Source organism: Sorex araneus, chromosome 9 (assembly GCF_027595985.1).
Source record: "Sorex araneus isolate mSorAra2 chromosome 9, mSorAra2.pri, whole genome shotgun sequence".
NCBI lineage: Eukaryota > Metazoa > Chordata > Mammalia > Eulipotyphla > Soricidae > Sorex > Sorex araneus.
This window is the reverse complement of record NC_073310.1, coordinates 36,451,005-36,475,506: the sequence shown is the minus strand read 5'-3', so window position 1 is coordinate 36,475,506 and position 24,502 is coordinate 36,451,005. Positions and strand designations below refer to the sequence as shown.

Here is a 24,502-nt window from a genome sequence, read left to right as displayed (position 1 = left end):
TGGCAACCCTGAGTAACAATGCCACCATTGATGCTGCTGTGCTGTGCCTCAGTTTCCTGAGACCAAAAGTATATTTTTTTTTATTATACCAGGAATAGAGAGCATTTGTATATAGAATCTACATGCTAATATCACAAAGACAGCTGCACAATTTGATTGTTCATTGTTTCTACTCATTAAGCACCTATAAGTTCCAGGTACAGAAATATAAGAGACACCAGAGAATTGTTTTTAAGTCTTAGCCCACACTGAGCTACATAAACAGAGAAAAAAATGAACAAGCAAAAAGAGAAAAATCAAGTTATGAACACTACTGGGAATTAAATTTAAAAGATAATAGAAAATTACACAAATGCATCAAAACAGACAAGTGAAATATTTAAAACAAGTGTTTCTACAAAGTGTATCTTATTCTCCTCTTCAATGCATGCAAGAACAGATAATTATCCATAAACTACAGTCAAATGTAATGTTTACTGAATTGCTGTCACTAGGGAAAAATTAATGGTTCAGTGCTCAAGATGAAAGTGAATATTAAAACTGTCCTTTATTTGTTTTGAAGAGTTTGAGGATAAATTTGGATATTGCTGGAGTGATAGCATAGCGGTTGGGCATTCGCCTTTCATGAGGCCGACCCGTGTTCGATTCCTCCGCCCCTCTCGGAGAGCCTGGCAAGCTACCAAGAGTATCTTGACTGCACAGCAGAGCCTGGAAAGCTAGCTACCCGTGGCATATTCGATATGCCAAAAACAGTAGCAAACTAGTCTCACAATGGAGACATTACTGGTGCCCACTTGAGTAAATCGATGAGCAACGGGATTGCCTCTCTGAAATAAAAATGTGAAATTCTTGCTTTTTAAAAAAGTAACAATTTGATTTAGAAAACAACCTTTGAAATTTGGCATTTACCTTACTCTACATATATTTCATGCCCATGTCTAATCAATCTCTGATAATCAGAATGGAATTGCTGCAAGATTTAGTAATGTACAAGAGAAAACAATACTTTCAAAAAAACATCAGGATTCTAGACAAAGAAAAGGATAGCCAACTCTATATTGTGTTTTCTGTATATGGAGGTAGAGAAAGAAGTAAGAGAGGCATAAGCAAGGGGGGGGAGAGAGAGAGAGAGAGAGAGAGAGAGAGAGAGAGAAGAGTGAGAGAGTGAGAGAAAAAGAGGGGAAAATGAAGAAGAAAGAAAAAATGAGGAAAAAGGGGGGGAGAGAGAAAGGGGGAGGGGTATCTTGAATATTCTTCAAATTCTTGCCTTATTTTCACAAGCTCAGAGATGAACTGATCTGATTTTGAACCTTAGACCTTCACCCCCATTGTAGTTTCCTCTCTTTTAGTTTCTCTATCATACCCATTTTTCTTTTCCAGCCCATACCATAACCTTAAGGGATGGAGCGATAGCACAGCTGGTAGGGTGTTTGCTTGTAAGAGGCCGACCGGGGGTTCGATTTTTTCGCCCCTCTCGGAGAGCCCGGCAAGCTACTGAGAGTATCTCGCCCACACGGCAGAACCTGGCAAGGTACCTGTGGCGTATTTGATATGTCAAAAACAGTAACAAGTCTCACAATGGAGATGTTACTGGTGCCTGCTCAAGCAAATCAATGAGCAACGGATGACAGTGAAACAGTGATAACCATAACCAAAATAAAATGCCAACATCCTCAGCTACACTGCAGAGAATGTGTGTACAGTCAATATTCATGTTATTTTTAATATGCCTGTGGCGTTTAGTAGACATAGAGAGAAAAATCTAAGAAATAAGAAACCACAATTAACAGGGATATTCAGGCTAGATAACAGATGTCTTAACTGTCTTTAAATACTTCATCAGGGACCCAGAGAGATAGAACAAGATTTTAGGTGCTTGCCTTGCATGAAGCCAACCCTGGTTCGATCTCTGACCCTGCATATGTTCTCTTGCAAAGAGTAAATCCTGAGAACAGAGCTAGGAGTAGCCCCTAAACACTACTGGGTGCAGCAAAAATAATATAATAAAATGAAATACTTCATTGGGTACTAAAAGTATTGCCCTAAAGAACCTTAAGTTACAAAGAATTATGAGAATTCAAGCAAAAGAAATTCTTTGAAGGCACAGAATTGCTTTTCACAAAGGTCAAAGTTATGTCCCTTTAGCAGAATTTTCTTATAAAATATAGGCCAAGTGATAAATTCTGGTGGACTCTTTACTAGTAGAACATATATTCCTTAAGTAAACTAATCATGAAATCAGCATCAACCTAGAACTATATGTCCGATGGTCCACTGCAGATGTGATGTGAACCATTGTCCAGTCTGACACCCAACATTTATCTACAACCCAGGGTACACAGACAACTCGGTGTGTATAATATAACTAAGTTACCATATAATTTATCAAATGTGAAATAAAACACAGCCTAGAGGAACAAAGCAAGAATTTTATAAGAGCATCTTGATCTAGATATGTTGTACAATGAAATTTAATATGATGATATCTAAGAAACCCAAAACTTACCATAATTTTTTTAAAACATCATAAGAGCGGATGGAATGGAACTAATTTGACTATAGTATAAATGTAGCCAAAATTACTCTAAAGAAAGGTCTCCTAAAAAATCATTATTATCAATAGCAATTAAAATAACTCATTCAATAAAACTATGACTATTATTAGCCTTTATCAAATGCACCAGAATATCAAATTTATACTCTAAGGAAATGTGTGTATATAATACAGTTTATAAATGATTAACATGAAATATTCAATAGTTACATATTTATCATTTAGGATGATCTACTCAAGTGTTCATATCCATACTCAGGGGGCACAGATATTATCTGTGTTTCAAACTATAATTGGTATTTGAATACGGGCCTGCATTTTAATTTTATACTAGTGAATGCTTCAATCATTACTTTATGTTCACTGCACAAAATTATGTAGCCAGTTCTGCCAAGGAGAATAAAAAAACTGAACCTGAAGCTATCAGGTCTGAGAGAATTTGAGAACAAATGAATTTAATAGAGGAAACTCTTGATTTCTGTGAAGCAAGGAGAACTCAGTTTTATTTAACTACGACATGAAATCCAACTTTGGGAACCTTAAATATTTAGACTTTTCTGTTCACTTCAGTTGATGAAACTGAAGTTAACAGAGTTTTGGCAGCTTGTTCAGGCTTCTCAACTGATCCACTGCATAGTCTCTACAAAATCCCTAGTGAATGACTTGCCCTGGAATATAAACCAATGTTACAGTGCTGGCTTTGTGTAGCAGATCACAGATACCTCTTTCATGATGACCAACATTTCTTACTCTTTTGTGGGTCATATATCCTTTTATTTAGTACTTCTTTCACTTGATCCTAGTCTGAAATAAGTCATTAAGAAAACGAGATAACTTTTATGTTATATTAGTGTTATTGATCCTCCTAACACATTTGTCTTCACTTATGATCAGACTTCTGGTGAAATAAATCTGAAGATAATGTATGAGGGTTCAGCATTGATGTCCATTTGGAACATATTTGGGTGGTGTATTATTTATTCATTAGAAGTATTTCTAGAGGATATAATATCTAGTACAGCACGTTCTTGGGCATCAGACAGTGTAGTTTAATTACTGACTGTAAGTCTCACTTTCAGTGAGATTTCGATGGAGCAAAGCATTGAAATGCCTTCTGCTTCAATCATTACTTTATGCTCACTACATACAAATATGTTGGGGCTGAACTGAGCTATCAGGATGAGACCTTGTAAACTGCTTCACACAAGGGCAGGAACATAGGGACCCATGAAAATGGGTGAGATTTCTTCTGTGTCCTGGCTGCCTTAGTAAATAATTTCCTAAATTTCGATATACTGAAATTTTTCAGTCTTCCTTTTTCACAGATTCCTGGTGCATACTTAGCTTGTTAGTTGTCAGTATGCAGATCCTAGGTAACTTAGTTTGTTTTCAGTATGCAGGAAAGTTTTCAGCTTTGCATGTTCTTCCTGTAACTCCTTTGTTGATGACCTCACTGTATTGAGCCCTTGGGAGTATGAACTGTAGGATGGTAATAAAAGGAGATTTGGGGGCTCTCTACCTTTGTCACAGGTCTGAGAGAACCTGGGCCCTCCATGATATAAGTTTCTTTCGCATTCCTTGTCTCAGTGCCTCCTACTGAATGAACGTTCACGCAACACAAATAAATATGAGTACTGAATGCAAATCAGGTTGTGATTCAGGCTGTGTTGGTTTATATAAAACTGAAATATAGTTTATATAGATCTAAAACATTTATCACAATTCACTTTGAATCAGTATTACATCATTTGATATGCAATGTAAGAACTTTTAAAGAGTATACTTCCATTTGCAATCTCCCAGTTCTTTCACGTGGTTTAAACTTTAATTTGACCCATTTTATAAAACTTAAGATACATTGTCATTTAGTAATAATCATTAAGTTAATTTTAAATATTTTTTAGGCCAGAGTGATAGTAAAGAGGTACAGCGCTTGCCTTGCACGTGACTAACCGGAGTTAAGTCTTTGGCATTCTGTATTGTCCCCTGAGTCTGCAAAGTGTGAGAGAGCCAGGATTTGGTCTGGAATAACTTGGTTGGGTGTGGCCCCCAAACAAACAAAACAAAACAAAAACAAAACCTACCCCCAATGCACCTCCATTAAAAAGAAAAAGAAAGTGTGTTAAATTGCTTAATGCTGTCCCTCAGATCACTGAGACTTTGTTCATTTGATTATTTTTTCTCTTGTGGATCATTTTAGGTGATATACGTTCATTTGTCACCTCATATACTGCTTCGCCTGTGTAATAAATACTTTTTTATTATTATGAGTTCATATATTTCCATTTGGGGATTTCTTTATTTTGCTTCTGTGCATGTGCATGTCTCTACACCTTGCAAACATGCTTATGGTTTACTCTAGCTCTGAGCTCAGGGAACACTCCTGACTCTGGGGACCATATGTGGTGTGGAGGTGGTACGAAAGGGGATGAGGCAAAAGGGGTCACAGGGAAAGCAAGTAGTGTACCTGCAGTATTATCACTCCAGCCACAGTTTTGGGATTTTTATTTGCTTTTTTTTTCATTTTTCTTATATTTCCTCAAACCCCATTTAGGGTGGAGCAATAGCACATAGGGTAGGGCATTTGCCTTGCATGTGGCCGAGCTGGGTCTGATTTCTCTGCCCCTCTCGGAGAGCCCAGCAAGCTAGAGAATATCCCGTCCGCTCGGCAGAGCCTGGCAAGCTACCCGTGGCGTATTCAATGTGCCAAAAATAGTAACAAGTCTCACAATGGGGACATTACTGGTGTCCATTCGAGCAAATAGATGAACAATGAGACAACGGTGCTACAGTGCTCTTGTTTTCAGTTGTCTCATATATTTATAATAAAATACTTGCTGCTAATTTTATTTTATTTTATTGTCTAATTTTAATATCATAGTTATTTATGGGTATATTTCTATTAAATTATTTTTATTAATTATTTTAGTGAATTAAAAAACTTTCAGTGATATTGAGAATATTTCACTGTGAAATTTTATTATTTGTTAACTTTGTAAAAGAAGCTTTGAGAAGCTTATTAAATGACAGCTAAACTGCTGGCAAATTACTTTGACTAAGTGGAGATTTCACTTAGACTGAGCAAATATCTTGTATATAATTTTTCCCACGTTGTAGCCCCTTAGGTTTTCAAAAGAAAGTCAAGGGTATTTATCAATGGTTTCTAACCTGATTCAACTTGAATTTCATATTGTTAGCATCAAGAAGTACTTGAATTCTCGAATAAGCTTTTTAATTCTTCAAGTGTTGCTTTCCCTTAGTCTCCTTGGAGACTTTCTCAAGTGTGTGGGAAAGACTTTCCCTCATGTGTGGTTCATGTCTTTCTTTTTCTTCATTTTTTTCTAGTATTTTTTCCCTCAATTTCTGGTTCTCTCAGTATTTTAAATGTGTTTGACAACTACTCAGGATAACGGGACTTAAAATTTCCCCCAGTATTAACCACCTATTAGATGTGCCTTCAGAAGTATTCATTGGAAAAGCACAATTTCCATATATGAATTTCCTTTTTAAAAATGGGGTGACAATCAATAGTGCTCTAAGCACATCAGAGTTTGGGGGAGGGGGAGAAGATAGTTGTATCTGCAGTGTTCAGGGGACAATGCAGTGCTGGAAATTCAGATGACTGGGAACTGCTAGACATTTGCTTTATCACTTCAGTTATCTCCCTGCCCCCAAATATATAAATCTTAATCATTGTTGTTTCTTATTTTAAAGAATGAATGCCCTTCTATATGCTTTAGATTGATCTCCAGCGATTTTAAAATTTTTTAAGTTTGTAATTGTTACCATCAGGGTCAGATATTATCTCTTCTACTATTATCAAGACCTGATAAAAGGTTTTTTTCATCCATTGAATTTTTATCCATGCATTATATCATGATGAGTAAAGCTATTTAAAAATAAGTAATACTAGACAATATATCATTCTGTCCAAGAGCAACCATTTTCAACTTTGTAAAGAGAAACTTTGTATACTGATTCATAAATCTTTAATATGTGCTAACTTCTTTAATTCCCATAAAGGCTATATGACGTAGAATCTATCTACCTGAGTAGACAGAGTTGAAGTCATTCAAACCTATGAGTTCTATATAATACAGGAATGAGCAGTACAAGAGCAACTTTGTATTGCAAATCTGTCATGCCATATACTTCATTAATGAACTTTCCTTCAGTTTGAAACCCAAATTATTTTACATAACTTATATGAAAATAGCAAGACATCCCAGCGAAAATCTTCTGTTCTCACCAAAACCTAACTACTCATTAGTTTTCTTTATTTTCCAAATGTATCACTTGCAAAAATTGAAATTCTAGCTAAATTTAATTGGATTTCTAATCAGATAATACTAATTATTTATGTGACTACATTTATTTTCAATTTAAGATGTCTATATTTCCTTTAAACCAAGTTTCAAGTTCTCATATGAATATTTCTTTTCACCTGTTTCTCCAAGAGATACAAAGAAATACATCAACTATACAGTAACTTTGCTTTTTTGAGTCTTAGAAGCTGTAAATTGATTGAAAACGACTTCAAAGTTTATCTTGCAGTATGTAATTCTTTATTACCATTTTCAGTATTACCCTCAACATGGAATAATCTTGAATGAATTAATCCAAGTGACTCTGGTTTAAAGGAGTATCCGAGTCATTCTTGGAAACATTTCAGGAAAACATATAGAGATGGTTTGGTTAAATTTTATAACATTTCCAGGGAAACATATAAAGAAAGACAAATGAAGGTCAAATTTTCATGCACAGTGGAACAAACTATTTCATTAACCATTCATTTCATAATTCAACTTTAAAAGTTGAATAAAAATAGAAGTTATGAATAAGAGGCATCTCAATGCATTAAAGGACATAGTTTGCATAAAGGATGCCTATACCTAGTCCCTGCACCACATGTTTCCTGACCACTGCCAGGAGTTCTCCTCAAGCACAGAGCCAGGAAAAATCTCTGAGTACCATTAGGGTTGGTCCACAGACACACATGCACACACACACACATACACAAAACCATATATTAATGTGATGATAATACCTACATATACAGTCATATATCCATGTGTTCCTAAATATGTAAAATTTATGTATGTGTGTACACATCTTACTGGGTTTCTTTCTCAGAAAAATGCTAGTGCAACAATTTTATAAAAATAATTCTTAGAATTAGAGGAATACAGAGACATAAAATTGAAAATGTTTGGACTGGTTCATCAAAAGTCATCTTTCTTACTGAAAACATCACCAATGAATATGTAACAAACCAGTTATAAACTTTTATGGTGTGTACCTATAGAAGTATGGAAAGCAGAAATGAGAATAAAGACTGACCAAAAGTATACAAAGTTGTGTGTGGAATAAATGAATGATCACAGAAAGAGAACATGATACTGATTTCAAACACTATACATTTGAACTATTTCATTGTGTTTATCCTTAGGACAGATAGTTCAAATGGTGCACATACAGAGGACACATTTTTGGTCTCTAGTGACTCATGATGCTTAGAGCAGCAAGAGGTGATCCTGGTGGTCCTCAGAACCACTAATCCTGAACAGCACCGCATTGCAGAGCCTGTGCACTGAGCATCACACGTATATTTCTGGACTGAATAGAGGCAGGAATGCCCCGCATCCAGAATATAATTTCATAAAGGTAAAGCTCAATTATGCTTACCTCCAGAATTAAATATAGGTTACAAGTTGAATGTTAAATTAGGAAGAGATCTGGTTGGCATAAGAACTTGCAAGAATTTACTTGCCTATTTGATTGAGTTAGGTTTTCAGGAGAATTTAATAAGAAAATATGTTTCACAGAACCATATAAAATTTTGTGTATTTTGTATTGTCAAATTCGTATGGTATGCTTATTGAATGTTCAGGTATATATCAAAATTATGGCTTTTAGTTTGATGGGAATAAAATAGAGGGTAATCAATGTTCATTTTAATCCTGAGATTCCATTTGCATTTTTCATGTATTCCCAAGGAAAAATGCTTTGTGAAATGCCTGAGTTAATGAGCAGTGAATAAAACACAAACTCTATGTTTATGTAATATATAGTTTCCAAAGCTATCTAGGATACTTTCTCTCTTCACATACTTAGAGAAGATATGTTAAAGAATGTTCACAGAAATAATTTGATCAACCATAGTTTGATGAAGTTGTAATAGAAGGCTAACTTTGAAATAGTCACCGTACTTGAAAATGAATGTCACAAAATACTTATAAAGGATAGAGTGTTTCCTAAAATAGACTAGAGACCTATATATTTCCTGAAAGCACTTGCCATGACAAGCCATTTCACTAACTTTTGGAGTCCTTATCTATAAGGAGTTACTTGTCTGTCCTCTCAATAAGCTCTTTGGGCTCCTTCTCTCCTAGTGTAGTATTTTTACCACAATATATTTTCAATAAACTCTTTATTTAGAAATGACCTTTAGTACAAAAAAAGCTGTTTCTAATTTTACTTAGAACATAATGGAGAACATAAGAAAGTGAGCAAGTTGAGAAAAATACAGTTTAAATAGACCTGTATAATTCATAGAAAGGTTAAAAAAGGGTTACATTTTCTCAGTAATCCATACAATTCTCTAAAATAAATATATGTAACAATTATTACAAATGTCCTAAGATATAACATAACTAACTCCATCATCGGTTAAATATCACATGAAATTGAACAAATTTTAAATTATTATTAATTATCTCTATTAAAAATGGGAGGATAGATGAGGGCACTCAGGATGCCTTTAATGTTCACTACTTTATGCCCAGCACCTGATACATAATATCGTCTATACAAATACTTAGCTAAATAAATAAATGAATGAATGGGCAGAGTGCTAAATGTGAAATGTTTAATGTATCATTTAGTGAAATACAGTCTTTGAGTGACTATATTTCCACCAAGTTACTCTTTAAGCAAATGGCTCATTTAGCATCTTAAAGTTCATGTTGGCAGAGGGTGAAAGTATGAATATTTTCTTGAGCTTAGCTATTTCTGACTTGTTAGGTATAGACATCAACAGTTCTAACAGTCCAGCCTAAGCTAGATATAAACAGAAACTAAATACCAACTTTCTCATTACAGTTTACATGTTCTGTTGGCTCTGTTTTGTTACCACCAAGAAATGAGTGTCATTCCTCTAAGGAAAAGTGATCCATAGGTACTAAATGTTTGAAATCTCTTCAAGGTACTGAATTGGTAGTAATACTCAAAATCTGAAGGAAGATTCCATAGAAAGTTTGCCTGTGGTCAAGTGTGAACTGTTTCATACACAAACGCACCTCAGTGGCTATATTTCAGACAAAAAAATCAGAGCAACCAGGAGTCAGTCCTTTAGAATTCCCTAACAAGGAGCTGGGTGTATGGCTCAGTGATAGAGCACATAACTTATATGTGTGTGTGTGTCTTTGGTTCATTCTCCAGAACTATAAAAATGAGTTGGGTATGGGGGAGAAGGAAGGAAGGAAGGAAGGAAGGAAGGAAGGAAGGAAGGAAGGAAGGAAGGAAGGAAGGAAGGAAGGAAGGAAGGAAGGAAGGAAGGGAGGAAGGAAGGGAGGGAGGGAGGGAGGGAGGGAGGGAGGGAGGGAGGGAGGGAGGGAGGGAGGGAGGGAGGGAGGGAAGGAGAGAGGTATGGAGGAAAAAAGACAGTGGAGAAAAGAGATAAAGAGAAGAGAAAGAAAGGAAAAGGAAAGGAGAATTAACCAAATAAGAAATTCCCTTAGAGAATGCCGCATCACAGAGGTGGGGCAGGGTGGAGGGGATGGGGTGGGGCTGGTGGGAGGGATACTGGGAACATTGGTGGTGGACAACGGGCACTGGTGGAGGGGTGGGTACTCGATCTTGTATGACTGAAATGCAAGCACGAAGTTTGTATGCTGTAACTGTACCTCACGGTGATTCACTAATTTAAAAAAAAAATTTTAAAAAACCACATCGGAATGAAATGAAAATAAAAAAAGAAAAAAAAGGAATTCCCTTAAAGAAAAAAGGAAAAGGGTGAAAAAAAGGGAATTCACTTTCTCCTCTAAGTAAGAAAGTGAAATGTCTTGGAGGAGTATCAAATGACCCTCCAAGATGTAAGGAACAATAAGCTTTTTACTTTTACAGTATACAACAAGAGGAAGCTAAGACTTTTGTGTATGAGTATTTTCTTCTTTCATACTTGGAGAATGTAAGTAACATATTCTGGTGTTAGGATGATTAGATTATTTCTCCATCTAAATCTACAAAATTGAGAGCATTTCCTATTTTCAATATATACAGTATACTTATAAAATATTTAAATTTATAAAAACAGAAAATACCTCTTTTTCAGAACACTGCATTAAAAATTTGTGGTCGGGGCTAAGGTGCTCTGTTTTGCAAACAGCAATCCACGGTTTGATCACTAGAATTCCTAGAAGTGACCCCTGAGTACGTGCCAGGAGTAAGTCCTGAGCACAAGATGTGGCTTCTTAATATTTTAATGTGAATGTTATTTTGTTTTTATTTTTCTGTGCTTTTAAATTCTGAGGTTTAGAAACCACATATGAAAAAGAGCAGTTTTATTATTCTTTGATATAATCTCAACAAAAATTGCTATAGTCTTGTTTGATTATATAAATATTCAAATTTGTTTTTAAAAAGTCTACCTCTTGCTTTCAGAGGTAAATATGGGTATGAGTATAGCATGATTATGAGCTGACAATTAAACAGTCAATTCTGATAATGAATGTTAAAATTTCCTTACATCAACTCAGAGAATTTTGCTAAGTAGTTTACCAGTAAACAATGTACCAGGATATATTCACACCCACATGTGCAACAATCAACAGGTGAGTTGCAGCCTATAGGACTTATCTACACTTAACATCTCATACCTCAAACGACAGGCTCACAGAGATTGATGAAATCAATCAACTTACACAGCTGACAAGGGATAGCATCAGAGTGCTGCACATTGAAATGTGATGATATCCATTCAAGGGTAAAAATAAAATCAGTGTGCAAAAATATATGTATGTGTATATATTCAAACATATATACATATATAAAGAGATATGTGATATCTGTATGTATACTCAAAGCATAAGATAGGATTCATTTATTTTATTTATTTATTTATTTATTTATTTATTTATTTATTTATTTTGCTTTTTGGGTCACACCCGGCAATGCACAGGGTTTACTCCTAGTGGTGCTCAGGGGACCATATGGGATGCTGGGATTCGAACCAGGGTTGGCCTTGTGCAAGGCAAACTCCCTACACGCTGTGCTATTGCTCCAGACCCAGGATAGGATTTATTTGATATCTTTACACAAAGGATCTATATCAAGATCAATAAAAATATACATGTGAAATTAAAGGTACAGGGAACCCTCAGGATTTTAATAAGCAATACCAATTTGATTAACCAGGCTCTATGAAGAAATCCTCTACTTGACTTGGGATACTATCATATAATTAGTTAATATGGTAGGGTATTCTATTTCCAAATAGGTCACCCCCATAGTATCTCTCACTGCACATTCTCTTCTTCAGTGTGACCTTGTCATTATCCCAGCAAGTGGGAAGTCTAATTTTCCTCCCCTTGAGTCTGGCCTATCTTATAACTCACTACTAATCAACAAAATGCTGGGTAGGGAAAATAACACTAGGTAATTTCTCAGGCTTTTATGTCATAAAAATCATGAAGCTTCTACCTGATTCTTGAAGCACACTAGCTCTAGGAAATCGTCCACTATGGAAACAGTCAAACAACACAGAGGCCACATGCTGATTTGCCATTCATTAGTCCCAAATAAACCAATTCTTTCATTATTCCAACCTTTCCAAGATAAAAATAATAATAATAATAATAATAATAAGGTTACATTTTAGAATTTATCCCTTCCAATAATGTAAGACTTGCAGAAAAAATATAAACATCATGCTGTGCCCTGTCTGAATTCTTGACTCAGAAAACCATAATACAATGGTATAAATATGAATCAAGGGAAAGTTAGTTGATTAAGGAAACAGATGCCTATATCCTTAGTCACTACAATATATACACCAAAACTTGGTTATCACAGAAAAGTTTCATAAACTCCAACAAACAGAGGGCAGAAGAACTCCATGTAAGGTTGCAGAAAAATACAATACCTTACCAAGAAGGAAACTCTACCATCGAGCAACAAATGACAAGCAGGAAGAGATTTCTAAAGGGTGAAACTTGCCCGTAAGGAATAGGGGGAGAGCATAATGGAGCGGATTATACTTCATTCTCAGTATCCTAGTCCTGTAATCCAATGCTGAGGACACTAAAATGGTAGACAAGGTAAAAAACAAATAACGAATTTCCATGAAGGCACACTTTTATTAAAATTACAGAAATTAAGGTAGAGATAAAGTCCTAAAAACAGCATACAAAGAAAAACAGAAGAGCAACTCCATGAAATTAAATTCAGATTTCTGAATTAAAACTCTAGAATCTAGTAGTAAATGTCATGAAATATCCGAGACCATGAATTAAAAATATTTGCAACCAAGAATACTATCATCAGCTAAAATATCATTCAAAGTTCAAGAAAATTGAGCAGAAACAACAAAATAGAAATACAAAAGATAATACAAAAGATGAATGAAACCAAGAGATGTTTTTTTAAAAGGTTGTATAAATGTCAAACAATTAAAAATAATAGTAAGCTCAAGGGCTAGTCTTAAGATCATGCCATAGACCCAAGTTTGATTTTCAGCAAACTGCATGATTTTTATGAGAACCACCAGGAATGAATCACAAACACTGAGCCATGAGTTACCTCAGTAGTGGCAGGTCTGGCACAAATAACAAAAATTAAAAAGTGATCGTACCTCATATTGATAGATGCAGAGAAAGCATTTGACAAGATCCAGCACCTGTTTATGGTAAAAATTCTCAATAAAATGGGAGTTGAAGGAATGTTACTCAATATAGTCAAAGCTTTCTACCACAGTCCCATATCAGGCATTATTCTCAATGAAGAAAAATAAAGGTCTTGCCCCTAAGATCAAGAACAAGACAAGTTTGCAAACCCTTGCTACACCATTCCTGTTCAATATAGTACTTGGAGTACTTGCCATAGCAGTTAGGCAAGTAAAAGATAATGAGGGCATCCAGATAGGAAAGGAAGAAGTCAAGTTTTCACTATTTGCAGAAGACATGACATTAAGAAAATTCTAAAGACTACAAAAAAGCTCCTGGATAAAAAGATTTGTATAGAAAAGTAACAGGTAACAAAATCAATACCCAAAAGTTCTTGATTTTCCTATATGCAAATAATGAAAGAGAAGAAAGAGATATTAAAAAAACAATCCTGTTCACAATTGTCCCTCAGAAGATCAAGTGCCTCAGAATCAGCTTACCTAAAGTGTTGAGAACCTAAACAAAGAAAACTACAAAACACTACTTCAAGAAGTAAAAGAGGACCAGAGGAAATAGAAATATATCTCCTGCTTATGGACTGGGCGGATTAACATTGTCAAATGGCATAGTCCCCAAAACATTATCCAGATTCAATGAAGTCCCTGTAAGAATACCCATGAAAATTTTCAAAGAAATAGATCAAGCACATGTGAATTTCATACAGAACAATAAAACCCCATGAATAGCTAATGCAATTGTTGGAAAAATATGGGAAGCATCACCCCTCCAAATTCAAACTGTACTACAAAGTGATAGTAGTTAAAACAGCATGATAATGGGGTAAATACAATCTTCAGATCAATGCAACAGAGTTGAATATCCTGACACCAACCCTCAATATATAATCACCCAATTTTTGATAAAGGAGCAAGAAATATTAAATGAAACAAGCAAAGTCTCTTCAAGAAGTGGTGCTGGGAAAAATGGACAGCTCCACACAAAAACAAATTTTAATGCCAGGCACAAAAGACAAATTAAAATGGATTAAAGACCTAATATCATACCTGAATCCATAAGGCTCATGGAGGAAAATTTGGGCAGAACCCTTCAAGACACTTAGGCTAAAGGAATCTTCAAGGATGAAATACCACTGGCCAAAAAAAAAGTAGAAGCAAAGAAAAACAAATGGTACTACATTAAATTAAAAAAGTTTCTGCACCTCAAAAGAAACAGTGATCAAGATACAAATACAAGCCACAGAATGGGAAAAATATTTGCACAATACCCATCTGATAAAGGGTTAATATCAAAGATATGCAAGGCACTGGTAGAACTTTACAAGAAAAAAAGTCAGAAAATGGGAGAAGAATGAAAAGAAAATTCCTCAGAGAAGAAATACAAATGACCAAAATCAGTGTTATCACTTTGTTCGTTGATTTACTCGAGCAGGCACCAGTACCATCTCTATTCCTCCCAGCCCTGAGATTTTAGCAGCCTCTCCTTTCTTGTCTTTCCCAATGATTGGGGGCTCTTTCAGGGTCAGGGGAATGAGACCCATTGTTACTGTTTTTGGCATATTGAATACATCATGGGTAGCTTGCCAGGCTCTGCCCATGCGGGCGGGGTACTCTCGGTAGCTTGCCAGGCTTTTGGAGAGGTATACATAGTATATACATATATATTAATTATATATACTATATAGATATATATAGTATATATATATATAAACTTTCTATGATTTGTTGACAACAGTCTGAACTCCATCAAATATGGTGTAGTAATTATGGAAAATGGGTAGGAAGTGTCTTATAATGTGTCCAGAAAGCGGCCTGAAGCGTAGCGGCTACCCCAAGTGAAAACAGCCTTGCACGGAGTTTGGTGGGCACGTGGCATGACTATGGGGGCTTCATTTTATACTCCCGTCTGGGAGAAGTAGCTGTTGAGATCTGGAGGGTGGCCGATGGGGAGATTATCTGGTGCTGGCAGGGTGTGGCAGGGTGGGACTTATGGGTGTGATCCCTGAGTCACTAGAGATTGAGGAATTGCAGGCAGAGGATCTCTGCTTCTGGGTTTCATTGAGTCCAGAGTCCAAGGTCACAAAAAATGCTCTACGTCACTAATCATCAGGAAGATACAAGTCAAAACAACAATGAGATATCACATCTCACACCACAGAGACTGGAACACATCAAAAAGAACAAGAAGAGCCAGTGCTTTTTGGAAAACAATATGAGCATTCCTCCAAAAGCTAGAAATTAAGCTTCCCCACCCCCCAGCAATACACCTTCTGGAAATATACCACCTTAGGGGGCCAAAACATAGAAGAAATGCTACTTGTACTTCTATGTTCATTGCAGCACTGTTTACACAGAATCTGCAAATAACCCAAGTGCCTGAGAACTGATGATTGGATAAAGAAACTATAGCATATCCACACAATGAAATACTATACAGTCACCAGGAAAGATGAAGTCATGAAATGTGTGTATAAATGGATGGACATGGAGACTATCATGTTAAGTGAAATGAGTCAGAGGAAGAGGAACAGACATAGAATTGTTGGACTCATTTGTAGGATATAAAAACAAGGTAATATGAGACTAATGACCAGGGACAATAGAAACAAGAACCAAAAAGACTGTTACCAGATGTAAACTTGCCACTCGTGGTGGTGGTAGGAGGGCAGCTAGGACTGAGAAAGGACCACCATGACAAATAGTTGGAAATGACAACTCTGGACAAGAAAGGAGTGCTGAATGTAGGTAAAGGGACAGACATGATAACCTTTAAGTATCTGTCATAATTCCCAAAAGAAGAGAGAGAGAGAGAGAGAGAGAGAAAGAGAGAGGGAGAGAGAGAGAGAGAGAGAGAGAGAGAGAGAGAGAGAGAGAGAATCTGCCAGGCTTTGGGGAGGTCGGGGATTGGCAGGAGGGACACTGGGGACATTAGTGGTGGGAAATGTACACCGGTGAAGGGACAGGTGATGAAACATTGTATGACTGAAACTGAATCGTGAACAATTTTTTTAACTTTATATCTCATGATGATTCAATTATAAAAAAGTGATAATACCAAGTGATCCAGAAATCCACTACAAGGTATCTACTAGAGAATATAAAAATGCTAATTCAAAAGATGTATGCTGTCTAAATGCACTGTTAATTTTTACAATAGCTCAGGGTTTGTAAAATTACACTCTAAATAAAAATTCACTTTTTACAATCGTCAAGATTGGGGGTGGGTGGGAGGAACAGTAATTCAATGACAAATGAGTGAATAAATATGTGGAGAGTCACATTGTCCTTCTTTCCCAGAAGGGAGCATAACTCGACGACACATGCCATAACCATGCCACCAGGCTGTTTCATTTGGGGCACCCCACAGGGGGGCAGGTGAAACCCCCTCCCCACCCCACGGGACCCAGCTCCAGCAACTGAAAACCTTCAGAACTCAACTGCTGCCATGCTCACAGTTGCTTTCCACATGCTCATGTCAAGCCTCACCCAGAAGTGAACCTCTGGACTGCACAGTCATACCTCATACCACCGGTACTCCAAGAGTAACACACCACATTTGATGGGGTTTAAAGTAGAAAGCAAAAATAAATAAAGTAGAAAGCAACCAATCTTAGAGGGAAACACTTTTAGATAGATAGATGATAGATAAATAGATTGATTGATAGATGATAGATAGATAGATAGATAGATAGATAGATAGATAGATAGATAGATAGATAGATAAGCACACAGGGCTCAACCTTTAACAACATGTTAGTGATCTCTTATGGAAGGCCTAAATGGCCCCGGGGTGAAATACAACAATCTTCACACTTTCCTCTAAGGAAACTTTTTTGAAGCATTTTCAGCGCTTTTTCATAACAAACATAACAAACAATGCAAAATAAATTATTTTGGTTCTGCTTTGGGGCAGGGGTTGGGATTCAGAATGGAAACATCCAAAATATGGTGCTTGGGATTGGTGTTTGAATATTAAATGTAACGAAATATTGTAAACTACTTTATAAAATAAAAAAATTAAAAATTAAAAAGAATATGTGGAATACCATTAAGTTATAAGAAAAGATGAGATCTTCCCTTTTGCTCTAGATGGATGGATTATAAGGGGGTCTGCTCTGCTAATCAAATAAATCAGAAGAGAAATAAATATCAGATGACCACATTCATATGTAACACACAAATAAACAAAGAAAGGAAGTAGCTAGAGTTCAATGAACATAAACCCTTAAACTCTATGAAAGAATTTAGATTGCCAAGAGAGAGTAGTGGACAGAAAGGAACCAATTCTGCCATGATCAAGTGATATTGGCACTTTTGGTGCAGGATACAGTGTGGTAAATTATTTTTTTCCACTAGATATAACATATAATTTTTTGCGCTCTTGTAAACAATACCTCAATAAAAAGTAATAAAATATTATATAAAATTATAAATGTAAACAAAAGTCACTAGAAATAGAGGGGGTTTGTTACAGAGAAATAAAGTGCTAGAACAAATGTCAATTTGTTTCTAAAAGTGTTATTATGGGCACTGAGCAAATTGAACAGATGAGAAATATAAAATACAAAAAAATTAAGCCAAATGAATAATAAAATTATAACTAGAATGCTATAATCATAGCAATTAAATGATCAAATAAAGTTTATTTGAGGGTACTAATACAAAACAAATGACTTAAATAATACATAGCTAAAGGCATACCCAGGAAAGTTATTTAAAATTCCTGAAAATTCCTGGAATCCTAAGTTCTTTAGTAATATTAGACCAAATTTATGTGGCTTGTTTCATTTTTTTTTGAATCTGACTATATTTTTAGGTGAGCTTACTCAATGCCTTAGCAGCCTTATATTTATAGTAGAATGAACAATAGTTAGAAAACTAAACAAAATTTAAAGCTTAAAAGAATTGTGCTAATGCTTATTTCCTGTTTTTTGCCACTTATTATTTAGATTCAGGTATTAAGAGAAGTTGGATGATAAGGACTTTCTGTGCTTCTAAAAATTTTCTTGTTCAAAACTGGATATAAATTAAAAGTCAAAAACAGAAAACAGAGACATTCAAAGTTGGGTTTTTAAGAGATTTTTTTGAAAATTCCATATCTGGTAATTCAAAAAACAAATTACAATTCCCTTTACTACTTCCATCTCAATTTGCTGCTAAAACAGGAACAAATGGTGTACTTCTAGTTCTGGCCTTGCCCTCTGGCCAAAATCCTCACATACTATATAAATATGTAAATATAGTCAAGCACACTGCTGATAGAACATTTCTGAGAAAAATAATTCAGGAAGATGATGGAAATTTCCCAAAGTAGTGAAATCTCTTAACCTTTTCTCTTACCTTCGAGTTGTTGACAGCCAGGTGCTCTGTTCTAACCAAGCATGCCCTGCATACAGCTTGCACATCTAATTGACTTCATTTCAAGGTTAGATATCCACCACACTGGTCATTCAGTGCCATCTATCTAAGTCCATGAGTTAGCTAAGAGCTTTCGGCTGTCCATTGCTAATTAACCAGCTCTAAATATTTGAAGAGACAGAAATAGTGTAGTACCAAAGATCACTTGATAAAATACTTAAAGGCAGCTCAGATAGAGAAGGTACCACCAAGTAAAGGGTGCTAGGAGGGCCCAATCAGAATGGGAGAGGCAGGCTGAAAGTAAATTATAGACCGAACATGATGGCCACTTAATACCTCTACTGCAAACCACAACATCCAAAAGGAGAGAGCAAAAGGGAATGTCCTGCCACAGAGGCAGGGTGGAGTGGGGTGGGGGGAATGGGGTGGGGGTGGTGGGAGGGATACAGGAACCATTGGTGGTGGAAAATGGGCACTGGTGGAGGGATGGATACTGCATCATTGTATGACTGAAACTCAAAGACAAAAATTTGTAAGTCTGTAACAGTACCCCCAAGGTGATTCACAAATAACAAAATTTTAAAAAGACATTCTATAGGATATCACTAATATGTTGTTAAATTTTGGGTGATATGAGGATTGGTATATATATCTGAAAATATGTATATATACCTATATGATTTGTTGCCTACTATATGCATCTATGATTTGTTGTCTACTATCTGAACCCCATCAAAAAATATATTTAAAGAACTTTTTTCTAGCAGTGTTGTAAGCCACTTCCTTAGAAATATACCTTATCAGTTTATCATCATAATTGGACATGATTGATCTGGGAACCCTGCCACATAATAGGAGAGCAAAGAAGAAATGATTTAGGGAAATCATCAGAATCATTTTTTTATGGTAAAAAATTGGATTTAAGATTAGCCAGCTGGACTGTTTAGATGATCCCAATTTTGTTGGCAGCATCCAAGGCGTCAAAATCAGGAGCCAGCTGAACATATGCCTTTTTTTCTCCATCAGGCCCAATCAGGGTGTTGACCTTGGCTACATCAATGTCATAGGCTTCTTCACAGCCTGTTTAATGCTTGTTGGCCTTGACATCCACAATAAACACAAGTGTGTTGTTACGGCTTCTTCATGGCTGACTCAGTAGTCAGAGGAAACTTGATGATGGCATAATGGTCAAGCTTGTTTCTCCTGGGGGTGTTCTTCTGACGGTATTTGGGTTGCCTTCTCAGCCCCAGAGTTTTGGGTCTTCGGAAGGTGTGCACTCCTTTCAGCACTGCCTTCTTGGTCTTCAAAGCGTTGGCTTTGGCTTCAACTTTGGGTGGGGCAGGGGCTTCCTTCTTGGCTTTCAGCGCCATCTTTGTAAAAAGGCCATCAGAATCATTTGAAAATAATTCTATCAGTGCAAATATTAAAATACTGGAGATTTTAATTAATATATCTATGAAGATGAGGGGGCTGGAAAGATAGCACAGTGGGCAGGGTGTTTGCCTTGCACGAGGCTGACCCGGGTTCGATTTCTCCACCCCTCTCAGAGAGCCTAGCAAGCTACCAAGAGTATCTCCCCTGCACGGCAGAGCCTGGCAAGCTACCAGTGCTGTATTTGATATGCCAAAAACAGTAACAAGACTCACAATGGAGATGATACTGGTGCCCACTTGAGCAAACTGATGAGCAACAGGATGACAGTGATGCAGTGATGAAGATGAGGACATTAAACAAATATAATAGTATGAGCTTAACTTCCTATCTTGAAATCATAGATACTAATGATTTTAAAATATATTGCTGTGGATTTATAATAGAAAAGATCCTCTATAGTTCAGTTTTAAGGATTGTTCCCAATAGTCAGAATAGGATTACAAGATGACTTATCTTCACCAGTTCACAAAGTCAATAGGCACTTTTTCAGGTTGTTTGTTTTAACCACAGTGTACTGTCCCTCTAAAATAGACTGACTTTCTACCTGAAGTTTTGGTCTCATAATGCTTGAAAGGTCCGATGTGAGCCCATTTATTAAATGAAGTAACACATTTGTTAATTTTAGGAGCACAATTTCATTTACAATCATTTTTATGAGTTGCTCCAAATAGTACTTGGGGAACAGGGACAGTCCAAGTGTTTTTTGACCCGACAGGCAGATCTAATGAGTCATGTGCTATACAATCTGAGACATTTACCCAGTCCTCAAACTCAGTTTCTTCTAGAAACAATTCATGGCATGTCAAAAATCCATTAAATAGTTTTGCATGCTTTGTGAGGCTTGATACTGACACTCAACATGTCCAATGCCTGAGCATTTTTTAAAGCATTAAGTAGATTATGTTTAATAAAGCCACGGGATCAACTATGGCTTGCTGTTACCTGATTCCTCAAAAGTAGTCAAGGAATTGCATGGATTTAGGTTAATTTGGAAATTCTTCTATCAGGATTATATCTAACTACAACTCACTGCTCGCCAAACAGTCCTTGTTATATAATTTATTTATACTTGCTGTTTTTATTCCTCTATATGCTGGCAGAAATCATTTTCCTCTTTAATTTTTTCTTATAATTAATTTATTACTTATGAAAGTAGAACACACTATTTTCTCTGCAAGACATCAAATAATCTTTAGAAACAATTTTGTTGGATTGGGGGGTGTTTGTTTTGACTGGGGCACAGTGAGTAGGGCATTTGCCTTGCATGAGGCCAACCTGGGTTCAATTCCTCCGCCCCTCTGAGAGCCCAGCAAGCTACCGAGTGTATCCGGCCCGCACAGCAGAGCCTGGCAAGCTACCCGTGGCGTATTGGATATGCCAAAAACAGTAACAACAAGTCTTACATGGAGTCGTTACTGGTGCCCACTTGAGCAAATTGATGAGCAACGGGATGACAGTGATACAGTGATACAGTGAAGGATAGCTCTGATTAGACCTTTAGGATCTGTGGTCAGGGCTCACTCCTGGCAGTACTTACAGTCCCTTTGCAGGATTGACAGGTTAACTGCAAGTAAGTGCCCTATACCATACTATTTCTCTGGCCTGATGCAATAATTTTTATATTTTCTGATCATACTACTTTATTCTTACCCACAAATATCATACAGAATTAGATGAGACAAAATATTATTTAACCACTGGAGTTCTAGAAAATCTTTAAGAGGAAAGCATTTCATATGTATAAAGATGTTATAGCAATAAATGAATTTTTTATTAGAACTAAGGGTGTAACTATTAATTTTCTTTAAATATTCTATTAAGTTTTACGTCCTTGAAAGAGATAAATACATAGATACTCTTTTGCTTTGTAAAATCAAAAATCCTGGCAGAGGTTTCCCTGGCTGGTCTTAAGCAATCATTCATATTATCCCCTTGCCTAACCAGAGTCTACTTATAAAATTAAATAAAATAAAAGTAATTTTAAATCACTTTTTAAAATTAAATCGGTAATTTTAAAAAACAGCAAAGTTTTTACTGAGGTAAAAGACAAAGAAAATGTGATTTTAAGAAGTGACTCTAGCCCAGGCATTGAGGGAAACAGGAGAGCCTATGTACTAAGAACCAGTGAAAGCATTAATGATGAGAGGTAAAATTTAAGAGGATGAGAAAACAAGAATTTATTTTATGCTTACCCAGGACACTATTGCATCTTCTTGGCAGACAAACTTGTTAATTTCTTCCAAAGATGCAGCGAGGTGACAAAGCTTACTACACGCACAACTAACATGCCTATTTCCATCTTCAGACTCCCCATTTCTTACTCTCCTATGAGCACACTTAACACAACACCTATCACTAATGTTCCACCTAAAATGTTAAGTATCAGGCCCAGTGCCACTCTTCTGTCTGCACACATCTTTTGTAGATCACCCTAATTTCTTATTATAGTGAATATTTCTTCTCTCTTTTAAAGTCAATAAACTCACTTTCACCTAATCACCCAAATCCACATTTCTTTTTCTTAGGAATTTCCCAAGTTGCTGCTATTTCTGGCAGCAATTATAATGCCAATAATAATTACTCATATATAATTCTCTTTCAAGAACTACTCTAAGCATACTTTGTATATAAATTCAATTCTCACAGCAACTTGATGAATAACAAGATCTAATAATATTGATATAGTATCCCCTTCTTATACACAAGAAAAGAGACACTCGCATCCCTCAGTTTAGATCCTTAGCCATTTTTCTCTGAACAAGTGCATCAAGCTCCTAACAAGTCTTGACTGACCTTGCAGTCAATTCATCTTCCAATCCACCTTTCCACTAATTAGCCATTGTTCTGTATCTAAAATATAACTAATTCTCACCTCACTGCAAGTCTTTACAATTTCTTTCCTATATTTTTATCTGGACGTTCAATTAAAGTTACCCGGAAACTAATCAAATTACCTGAGAAGTCCTAAAATTAATGGCTATGCTCGAATGAAACTTAGAAGGTGAAAACCATTGGGTGTTGGAAGGTGGTAGAAATTGGAAGCAGGAAGAAGTTGTAGAATTTAGGTATGTGTGTAGATAGATAGATAGATAGATAGATAGATAGATAGATAGATAGATAGATAGATAGATAGATAGATAGATAAGTCTTTCCTTACATCTGTTCTCCCCAACCTTTTGCCTTATATCTTTTTTTTGTGTCTCTGAGACTACAGACCACTGACTCCAGATCATTGTGTTTTGTTTTAAAGTATTACTTAGATATTATTTGTACAAGATAAAATCCACTGATTTTGAAATGCACAAGTAAATTCTTTTAATAAGTCTACAAAGTTGAGCAACTACATACACAACCCAATTTTAGTATATTTTTATAACCCTAAAATATATTTTTATAACCCTGAAAATAGTATTATATAACCCTAAAAATAGCCATTTTAGTGAGTGAGAAGTAGTATTATATTGTGATTTTAATTTGTAATTTCCTAATGACAAAAAAGGCTGATAATTTTTATGTGCTTAAAGAGTACATAAAATTTTTATGTGCTTAAAGAGTACATAAGAGAACAATATGACAATTGTTCTACAGTGAAAAAACTATTTGTTTATTTCCTCATTTGCAATATACTTTTCATCTAATGTTACTTTATGTTAAAAATATATTATTATCACAAAAATATTTTTTAAACATTTGTGACTACTTGTTATTTTGATTTCTTTTGCATGAGGCATCTAATTTGTGCTCAAGAGATCTGTGGGGGCCCCTGGCAATACTTGGCCAACCAGGATAATGGTTCAATGTGAAGGTCCTAGAAAGTGATGTTGCTTGTATCCTTAAGATACAGGGATTACTTGGGCCAATGTCTACAGTGAGAGTCTCCAATGCTATACACAGAGATTCTAGGGGGACCATGTGATGCAGGGCTCAACCAGGATTAGATGCATGCATGGTATGTGACTTAACCTCTGTACTATCTCAAAGACCACTTCTTTCAGTTTTTTTTTTTTGAGGGATAAGGAAGGTTTAGACCACACCTGCTGGTGCTTAGGATCTTCTGGACCTGTGCATAGCTCACAAATTACTCCTGGCAGTGCTCGGGGACACCGAGCAAATGCACTTCTGTCAGGATCAAACAGGAGTTGGTCACATGCAAGGCAATTGTCTTAACCCCTGTACTATCTCTCTGGCCTTCCCTTCAGTTTTAAAGATGTTTTAGAGGGGAAAAGGCCTTTCATTTTAACATGATTCAATTTATCAAT

The 24,502-nt window shown here is 36.0% G+C and overlaps 1 protein-coding gene and 1 pseudogene across 4 annotated transcripts in view; both read right to left on the bottom strand.

Annotated features, from left to right (window-relative positions):
- Window positions 1-24,502, bottom strand: part of RGS7 (regulator of G protein signaling 7) — a 467,594-nt gene that overhangs the window by 332,154 nt on the left and 110,938 nt on the right. The gene's annotated exons all lie outside the window — the stretch shown is intronic.
- LOC105943361 (60S ribosomal protein L23a-like) lies at window positions 19,753-20,287 on the bottom strand (annotated as a pseudogene).